At 48.3% G+C, this 10,268-nt stretch overlaps 1 long non-coding RNA gene across 1 annotated transcript; it reads right to left on the reverse strand.

The window, feature by feature from the left end:
* Nucleotides 1-2,352: 2,352 nt before the first annotated feature.
* On the reverse strand, nt 2,353-9,123 carry LOC125329510. Its single transcript, XR_007205181.1, has 4 exons — nt 8,817-9,123; nt 7,830-7,987; nt 6,759-7,284; nt 2,353-3,448 (listed from the first exon to the last, which is right to left on the reverse strand). It is a non-coding gene; the product is annotated as an uncharacterized LOC125329510 (long non-coding RNA).
* Between the last annotated feature and the right edge of the window lie 1,145 nt (nt 9,124-10,268).

Below are 10,268 nucleotides of genomic sequence, written 5' to 3' on the forward strand. Positions count from 1 at the left end.
CTGTTTGTTCCCAGATCTCAGCCTGAGAAAGGGAAAGAGAGGAAAGGAGAGGGGGAGCTGAGGTCTCTGCTTCCCAGCCCTCACCAAATTCCTGCCACATGGACCCTTCCAATTATATCCACGTTTGAAAGGCTGCTGTCAGGATGAAAGGCACAGAGCAGTAATGAACTGACGATTAATTTGCAGTTGGCTCACCCAGTGCGTGAGTGTCTCTCAGGCTCGCTGCATGCGGGTGCTAAATATGACGATGTCAGCAATTGTCAGCCAGAGCCAGGGTTACCCTTAATAAGAGTCTCTCTCACCGCTGCCTGATTGCCTGTTGCCAGCTTCCAGGGGCTCCAGACCAGCTCCCCATCCTTCTAACGGCGAGGGGAGCTCTGTACCAGCCTGGCAGCTGCCAAAGTAGCAAGAGGAAGGGAAAAGAAATGACCCTCTCCCCTGGCAAAGCAGCAGGAGCAGCTGCCAGTGCTAACTGCCTCTGCCCATGCCAACTTTGACCTGGGAGAGTTACGGCTTATGCTGGCACGAAAATAGCTCAGGATGGAATTGCACACGTGAGCACCAGCCATGCCTGGGCTGGGATCTCTTGCACCTCCAAAACTGGCAGGAAATTTCACAGGCCCTAATCCATGTTAAAAACAAGCCTCTCACTCTCCTCATTCAAGTCAGCATCCCCATGTCTGAGTGGGCGTGATGGCCAGGGAGTGTGATTGACACAGAGTTTCAAGACAGAGCTGTTGCAGAGGAACACCCTCCACAACACCCTGCAAAACTGTACTGCCAGCAGCTGGTTTTCAGGTAATGCGTTAAGGGTTGATGCATCCTGATGGGGTCTGGGTCAGGACCTGCTCAAACATCCCTGCCAGCCTCGGAAGGGAGGCAAGAGGCACACATTTGGGAACCACTGTGTGGAGCAGTCTGTGAGACCACGTAGAGGGATCTGAAGCAGAGCTCCAAAGAGTTTGCAGGCTCACCAGCCAAGATGTGCCTGGGTGTGGGAGGGATGCAGTAGAGAGCACAGGATTGACAGGTCTGGGAATACAACCTGCGTCTTCTGCATTAAGGGGCCTGTCATCAGGCCGCAGGGGAAAGCTGCTTTGCAGAGGGAAGCACAACACCTGCTCAAAAGACACAAATATTCAAAGTAAAGACCAATCCCTTGACATTGCACAAAGACACCTCCTGCACACTCCCAAGAAATCTGGGGTGTACACAATGGTCCTGCATATTCCATTCACCCTTTTAAGCCTGTCCCCCAAATCCAGACACTCATCTTCTTTCCTCACAACAGGAATGGAAACCAGGCCTGAGCCATTAGCCACTACAAATATTTTCTTCAACTGTCTGAAGTTTGGCACTCTAAATTGCTGGGCACCTTTGAGAATCTGGGTTCAGGAGGGTCATAATAAATCCTGCTGTGGAGCAAGCATTGGGCATTTGGGATGAGGCAAGGCAACGCTCTTCAATTGATGTGGGACACTGTGTAGGGCATTAGAAATGTTCATACTGCAGCTTCCTTTTAGATTGCCCAAAGGCCTGTAAAATTTCCTGTCTCTCATGCAGTAGATAATCATCTAGATTATTAGACCTGGCTTCATGTGATTAGGTTGGGATCTGAAAGGTGAGTGCACTGATTTCATCCTGGGCATGGACTTCTAGAGCTTCAGAGGGCTTATGAGAGTGCAAAAATCAGGTCTTGCCATAATCACAGATGTGTTTTTACCATGTAATCTCTGCCATCAGAGCTGGCATTTCAGGCACTGCTCCTACCATTGCTCTCACTCCCTCCCAGTGTTGTCCTGGCAGATGTACAGGGTGTCCTGCCAGTTGGACACAGCCCAGGTCCAGCTCACATATTATTTTAAAAAACTTGCCTCAATGAGACCTTCCTACAAAGATGCCATCCAAGCCGCTTTTCCTGCCCACCAAGCATGCCTCGGCCTGGGAGAGACACATTTTGGCTTTCCCTGCTCCTTCCACCCTGCCTGGCTCCCATTGGGAACTGGCTCAGGGGCCATGCCATGTCTCTGTGCAGAGCAGGAGGTAGCAGAGTCATGGCACCAATGCCACTTGGCAGGGCATCCTGATGACACTGCATCCCCGTGAGAGCCAAGTGCAGCCCTTGGAGAGCCGAGAGCTCCTCTGCAAAGGAGATCTGAGCCCTTTAAGGAAGAGAGAGGAGCAGAAATCAATTGTCTGCTCGCCTTCCTCCCCAGGCCCCCCTCTCCCCCTCCTCCATCACCACCACCACCACACACGCACCCTATTCACCCTGCTGGAAGGTGACATTTGCTATTAACCTTATATTGGGCCATTTTGTAAATCAATGTCACTTACATTTAATAACAAGTGTAATCAAAGGAATTATGCAAATTTAATTTGATGCTTCTTGAATTATGCAAATCTGCACCACATATAATGGCTTCTGACATGTGCCCAGTTGGAGAACGTTCCATTACCTCCTCTCTTATTACCCCTATTATTATTTTTATTTTTTTATCCCGTGGGGGGGGAGTGAGAAGGGAGGGAGCAGCAGTTAGGCTTAGAGGCAGGGGGGACAAGTGAGTGCAGGGAGAAGAGAAGGGAAAGAAGAGGGGTGGTGGAGAAAAGTGCTCCTTTGCCTGCATTTTGAGTAGAAAAGCCTCCTGAAGGCATTTCTGTTATTGTTATTGCAGAGCAAGGAGAGCGGGATGGGGGGGGGAGCGGAATGGGGATGGGTGGAATCATTTCCCATGAATGGCTTTGCAGGCAATAATACTATAAGCCTCTGAGTCTAAATTACTGCCCTTCCAGTCCTATCTCCAGCACAATATTACTCTCCTTGGCCTCTTCTTCCTGAATCACCAGGCAAGCTGGGGGAGGGAGAGGAAAGAGGGGAGCAGGACCCACAGAGTGGAAAATGGAGAACAAATGGGCGAAAAGATGTTTCAGGTTTTTTGTTCCATGGCCACCCCAGGTGCCCCCACATTCTTATTCCTTCTGTCAGGGCCCCAGAGGAATAACTTTTCTTTACCCCTTTGCTTTCCCACCAATTGTTTCCTTACATGTGACCCCAAGGTCAGGAAAAACAGCCACAATATGCATGTGCCTCGATTTCTAATATCTTCACGGTAACCTGGGGTATCTTCAGCCAGTGACATCCCAAGTTTCTCCCTTTGCAAGGACTTCAGTGTCTGTAGCACCAGAAGTCAGTTTGGACCAGCCTCTGTTTCTTCTGCTTGTCAGAGATGGCAAGAGGATTTGGTGATCTCAGAATGGATTTGAAAGACAGTGCCATGATGGTAGTGCAACATATAATGCTGGACCACATCTTCCTCTGCTATTCCTCACAGCAACTGATGAGTGACTCTTGCCATGCTAATTTGTGCAGTGTGACCTTGAGTGAGGCCACTCCCATCTCTGTGTCTTGGTGTCTTCACACTCGTGCAAAGCAGATAAAGAAATCGATCTGTATTTTGGAAGGAGAAGAAGGAGAAGAAAATACATTTGTAAAAGTCTGTGTAGTCCTCTAATGTGAATTGATACACACTGTGAGGGCACAGTACCAGTATGGCACCATCATTTATACAAAGCAAGAGTCACTAATATCAAAAGTCTCCTTAGACTTTGAGAACTGAAAGGCAGGGAGTATTTCTACATTTTCCAATTTACACTTGACATGTTTCCTTCCAAAACTCCTCCAGAAACACTGGGGTTTTTTTCTTCTTTCTTCTAAATATTTCTCCTATCATTACAAAGACCTACAAGCCCTGCAGTTTTTTCTCCAATGGAAGATAATTTCCAGAAACATACCCTGCATTTATATTTTAAACACAATAAATTGGAAAAGATGTCCAGATTAATTTTTTTCTTACCTACCAATAGTTCAAATTATTTTAAAAGCTAAATAAAAGGGGTTTTTCTCTTTAATGGAAGGATTTTTCATCTGCTATCAAAAATATACTGTCATAGAAATATTGGTGAGAGGAAACTGTCCCTGCTCTGCCCAAACGGTACATCATTTGAAGTTCACTGTGGAAAACGTCATGTTTCAGCCAGTCCTCAATAGTATGGCTTCCAGCAATGATTGGGTGAAATGGATGTGCTCACCCCACTTTAAGGCTAACACCTGCTGGCCTTAGAAAAGAAATATATAACACCCAGGGGATGCAGCTGACATTGCTTTTCAAGCCCTGATGGTATTTGACAGCATGACCAGCAGCTCTCCAGTGCCATCAGCACTCTGCCACTGCTAATTCTCTGTAGAGCCCATATAGGAAACAAGGGTGGATCTTGAGAGTTGCAACTGTGGGTAGAAATCCTGCTGGGAGGTGTCAGTCCAGCATCTTCTCTGACCCTTGTTCAGGGAGCCCAGCCCTGCCCTCTCCAGCCCCCAGGGATGTGCTCTCTGAAGGGAGGGTGTCAGCAGGAATGTCAATAGTAGTGCCTACACTTGCTCACCTCTCCCTGAGGTTGTTGATTCACTGCCCAGAGTCTCTGTCATTAGAGGCTGAAGAAAGGAGCAAAGCTCATTTCAGAGTTGGATACACCAATAACCTCTGAAGTCCTCCTCAGCCCAAGATTTCTTGACTGCACAGAGGATGTTTGCTTTGCCTTGTCTTGCCTTGTCTTGCCTTGTTTTCCCAGCAGATGACCTTCATGGCTCTCGTGGACAGGGGTATAGTCAGGACCCATGACCATTTCCTGATTCCAGGTGCTGCACAAGCAGATCAGCGAGAGGGTGCCCATGGCAAAGGGCTGCTGTGGGTGCCCACCCCACATAGCCCTCGGCCTCAAAGGTCCTTCAGGGAAGCAGGTTAATGAGTGCATGGAGCTAAACTTGCCCCTGGTGATAAACCTGCTGAGGTCAAGAGAGGTACCACACAGCCTGAAGGGTCCTATTCCTGAGTTCAGGAGGTGTGTGGCAGATGGAAGCACCTCTCCTACAGAGAGAGCTCAGCGCACAAAATGCTGTTTCACAGCTGGTGTTTCTGGGCTTATCTCTCCACAAAGATTCTCAGGAGGATGTCTCTGAATGACTCCAAGCATGGATATTCCAGGATAAAAGAGTCTATGCTGGAGTTTGTTTGGAATAGTTGTCAGGAACAGTTCTGTGGGGCTAGAAAATGTCCTGTACTCTACACTACAGGCAGCAGCATCAGTCACAGAGCTAAGGCATCAGTGACTGTTGTAATGTGGGATCACTGCTCTCTGTGTTCCTCAACTCCAGCCCCAGCTGGAGGATGCCAGGTACCACAGAGATGCCAGAGTGAAAGTGAAAGCCTTTTCCTTAGGGAACCTGTTTCATGGCGCTTAGGTCCTGATGCTGTAGGTAGAATGAGAAATAGGCAATGCAAAGTTCCTGAGCCGAGGCTGAAAGACCTTTGTGCCTTTGCTGGGACAGGGAATTTGCCTGCCTTGAGCCCTGAAGGGAGCATGCTGGGCTTCCCCAGGGTAAACAAATAGAGTGGGGAAGTCATAATTGACACAAGGGCTCTAAAAGGGACAGCTCCCAGCGGGAGGCCATGCTGCTTGAAGTTTCTTTGCTCTCCCCTTCCTTGGAAATCACAGGTCATTGCTTGCAGCCACCTCTTTCCCAATAAAACTGTAACCAGTGAAGAGCCATAAAAACACTGAAGCACAGAAAGGCTGGGAATCTGATCTGGTGAGAAAGGACACACTGACAAAATGACCATGAAACATCCTGGGAAGCAGTTTGGAGGGATCAGGCTGGGACAGTGCAAGATAAGAGCTCCCGAAGGAAGATGGTGATGGCTTCAGAAGCAGCAGAGATGGGGGTGAAGGAAGCGGTGTCATGGTGCTGTGACAGCTACCAGCGATGTGGAGGGGAGTTTCCCAAGAAGACCTTTTTCATTAAGATAAACTTTTAAATGAGAGATGAAGAAGAAATGAAATTATGGAGAGTGCTACTTCTGATCAGGGTCCCAGCTGTCCCACTACTGCCAGGGCATACAGGAGTAAACAGGTGTCCTACCTGCTCCATGTCTCTGTTTCACCACTAGAAAGGACAGACACTCACCCCACGGGCTGGAACAGACCCCATCAGCAATGGCTCTTCTGCAGTGCGACTCCACTGACATCAAGGAAAAACCTCTTGCTTAGCAAAGAAGAAAGGTGTACTGTTGGTGATGCAAGGAGGGAAGATATTCCAATTTATCCTTGCCCTTGAAATGACAGGGGACTGGAAGTTTCACTGAGAAGGCACCAGAGTTTCTCCTTCATTTTAGGGCAGATGAAAGGAAGATAGCAGTCTCATATACAGGTAAAGGTCACATAAGAAACTAAACAGGCAGATCAGCTGATGTTTTTCAATGAACTAATTATATAATTTGTTGTTTTTATAGGCTTTTAGGCTCTGTATTGCATAACTTAATTCCTGAAAAGAGCTCCAGGAGTTAAGTATTTGGGAAAAATACTATTTTGAGGACAGGTGTTGCCTTCCTATAAGCACGACTGGGATTTGTATGGACAGAGTCTGTCAATGCCCCTTTAAGCCAACAGGCATCTGATGAAATACAGAAGCAGAAAACTGGGGCCCAGAGGGAGCCAGTGTCTTCTGGAGCTCCTTCTTCCCAGTACCCTGAAAGTTTTGGCAAACTCTGCTGGCATGAAACCCCACAGACTGCTTTCCACAGTGAGCTGGGAAGAAACCCTGACAAATGTGTTAATGACAGCAAGAATCTCTATCATCTGTCGGATGGGGAAAAACAGTGAGGCCCCATGGAGAACTCTGTCCACTTGCTATAAGGTCCACTTACCACAGGCCGCTGGCAAAAGTCAGCATCACCCTCCTCTGGCTTCCTCTTACAGTCCCTTCTTCTCTTGTTTGAGCAGTGGCCCCACATCTTTGTTGCCTGCATCTTGGCCAAGGGATGCTGAAGAGTTTCAGGGCACCACTTTATCCCCAGCAATGTCACAGAGTCACCCAGATGCTGCTTTTAGCTTGGTCAGAGCAAAATCACAGCAGTGTGATCCTGTCAGGATCAGTGGAGCCTCACAGAGGGTGAGTCCTGCATGTGCAGCCCCTCTCCAGCGCGGAGAACATGAAGATCTTTTTTTCTCCATCTCCCCATTTCATTCCTGTCCATTTTTCATTTCTCCCATTCCTTATTCCTGAACACATGGGTGCAGCTCTGCTTGTAGAAATCCCGTGGAGTTATTCCTGCTGCATCCCAGAGTAGTTCAGTAGAGATGGGGATCCTCTGATTTCTCACCTTGCACACTTTCCAAGAAGCTATCTCATGGCACTTCAGGAAGAGAGATTATTTGATATTTATTGATTTACTGAAGGGAAAGAAGAGGGTGGAAATTGTAATGAAAGGGACAACCAGCAAGATGGCAAGGAAGAGAGGTTAAAAATGAAATCATCATCTAATTGGCCTGCAGTGAATTATTCACATGTATAATCTTTTAAAAAAAAAATTCAGCACAAGGCAATGCAAGTAAATGCTGTTCATGTTTAAAAGTCATTTCCATAAGTAAGTGCAATTTCTCTACTGTTTGCCCCTGTTTAATGAAGTGAAATCTTGTTTGCATTCCTCCCAATTTCCCAACGAAAGGCGCCCAAGCGTTTGCACCAAAATTACTTGGCCCAAATTAAAACCCTCCAACATTTCAAAAAAAAAAAGAGGAAAAGGGGGGAAAATCAGACTTATTTTTAAAATGCCTTAAGTGCATCCCAGCATCCTAATTTATTTTTAGACACTGGTTATTAAGAGTAGTAGTAAGTTTCCCCTTCTCTCTCGCTCTCTCTCTTATTTAAATGAACTTAATGGCAATAGATGCAAATGTCTGGAAGAGGAAAATAGTTAACATTTATTTATTCTTACTGTTGTCTCTTCCCTGGCTGGTGTCATTAGAACAGTTCGTTGCATCCCATTCGCTCCCATTAGCTCTGCTATCAGAGCCACCCAGCACGACTCCAGCACGGCTCGAAGTGCTTTCTGCGGCCCACATAGGGACTACATCATCATCTCCGAGGCACTGGCTTAATGACAAGAAAAAAAATCGGAATATATTGCACAGCGTTCTGGGGAAACAACAACAAAAACCACTGCTGCCGTCGCTGCCACCCAATGCCATGTCCCCTTGACCCGGGGTGTGTGCCCTGCTTCAGCTGGGCGGGGGACAGACAGACGGACCGGCTGCGGTGCCAGGGCAGGCATCCCTTCGCAATTCATTGATCCGGGCAATGTGCAGAGAAATACGCCAACAGGGACCTGGAGTGCTTGGAAACGCGCTCGGGAGGACCCAGCGAGACTGGAATGGGTTCAAACAGCTGCTCGTCGCCAGCAGAATCATCACCCCCCCAAAGCAGGGCTGCCAGCCGGCTGACTCCTGGCTCCCTGGTGCAGGCAGGGGCTGCCAGCCAAGGCTGGTGGTGGGATGGAGGGGTTGCAGCCCCTTGCTGAATGAACCCTCCTTTCCTCCAGTGCCCCCACTGCTCCCTTTAGGAGCATTTCCTAAAGCAAACCAGACCAGCTCACATGTGTGAGCAACCACATATCTCAGGTTCACGTGGCGGGAGCTCCGGCTGCCCCGGGTGCCTGTCACCCTGCACACGTTGTCCCAGCCACTGCTGCAGAGACAAGGGACTTTGCCCTAATCCTCCCCCACGGAGCAGGGGCTGAGGGCCAGCGCTGGCAGGTGACAGGCCAGAGAGGCAGGTGTCCCAGTGCCTGGAAGAAATGGCCAAAATCCACCCTCCCCCTGAGCAATGGTGTCCTTTCTCACCCTCTGAATGTGGAGGTGGACCTGGCCCATACCAGAAGGACAAAATCCCTTTGCAAGCAAGAGGAACACAACAGGTCGCTCACCCAGAGCAACAGCAGGTTTTGATGTCTTCTGAGCCCTTCAACCCTCCGGCGACACACAGGTGAGGGTGGTGGCAAGTGTCAGAGAGGGAGACCAGGGCTCGCTGACAGCTCCGGCTGACAAAGCAGCATTTGGGAGAAAGGACATCAGCATCTGCAGCTCTGACACATAAAAGAGAGGCGGAGGCTGTTGCAGGCGGGAACGGAGCCGTGTGAAGGGCCCTCCCCCTCCGTAAAGTTGACATTGTCTCCCGTGATAACTTTTCTGCTGAGGTAGGAGACACTTTACTGCAGAGTTGCACACAGCAAGTAGCTGCCCTTCCCCCCCGCCCCTTCCCATCCTCTCCCTCTCTCTCCCTCTCCAGCATCATTTACATCCTTAATTAGATGTAATTCTGCAGTGCTCATTAGGGAAGGACTGGAAAATATCAAGGAACCCGCAAGCAGGGGGCTTCAGAGGAGAGGGAGGAAGAGGGGGGTGCAGGCATCAGCCTGAGAGGGGATACCCAAGGCTGGATGGTGGAGTCAGAAGCCAGGAGCTACTTGCTTAGTTCAAGTGGGATGGTTACACTAGTGTAATTTGGGAGTGCTGATCCAGTGATGGGGTTAAAGAGGCCACACTGTCTCACCTAGAAAGGCAGAAGACCCATCCAGAGAATAACAGCATCTCACCAAGAGGACTTGCTCTTACCTCCTTGCTCGCAGGTGATACCTCTCTGCTGGATTATTCCATGTCCCACACTTCTAAAGCCAACAGACAGGTGCAGGAAGAGGGTAATATTCCACTCCAATGCAGCTACACAGACCTGTCCTTTCCTGCAGCCTCATCAGGAATTATGTAGCAAGGAGATTTTCCTGGAAAATTGCAGCTGACAGAGCTAAAGAACTTCTTCCAGGTGTGTGGCTGCACTGCAAGCTTTCAGTCAGATGAAGAAAGACACAAAAATGATCCAGAAGAAAATCTGAATGAGTTGTTAATTGTTTCTTAAAGGAATACTGTCGTGGTTTAAAACAAGGAGGTGGTAAGCACTTTGAATTTGACTTCAATGACCAAAAATAATTAAAAACCAAAAACCAAAAAAACACACTGAGAAACTAGGGCTCAAAACTATAGCCAAACTTTGCATTCCAGGTTATTGAACAAACTATGCCCTTCAACCCCAAATGGGAAAACATTGTGAAGTTCTATTATTGTTCCAGATATTTGATATAATTACATTGGGGAGCAGCAGCAGACCCAGGCAGTTCTAATCTGGAATCCCTTTTGCTCAGGAGTATATTCACAAAGAGAGAATCAAATCCTCCCTCTTCACAGTCTCAAGAGACTTTCCCAAGACCATCAGGGAGGTACTGTTGTCTGCTTTAGCTGGAGAACAGCTAAAGTAAGTGAATGAGGCAAGGACATAAAGGAAATCAGTGGCAGAGCCAGGCAGTGACCCCAGATTTCCTGCTAGT

The sequence above is a fragment of the Corvus hawaiiensis genome, chromosome 8 (genome assembly GCF_020740725.1).
Source record: "Corvus hawaiiensis isolate bCorHaw1 chromosome 8, bCorHaw1.pri.cur, whole genome shotgun sequence".
Lineage (NCBI taxonomy): Eukaryota > Metazoa > Chordata > Aves > Passeriformes > Corvidae > Corvus > Corvus hawaiiensis.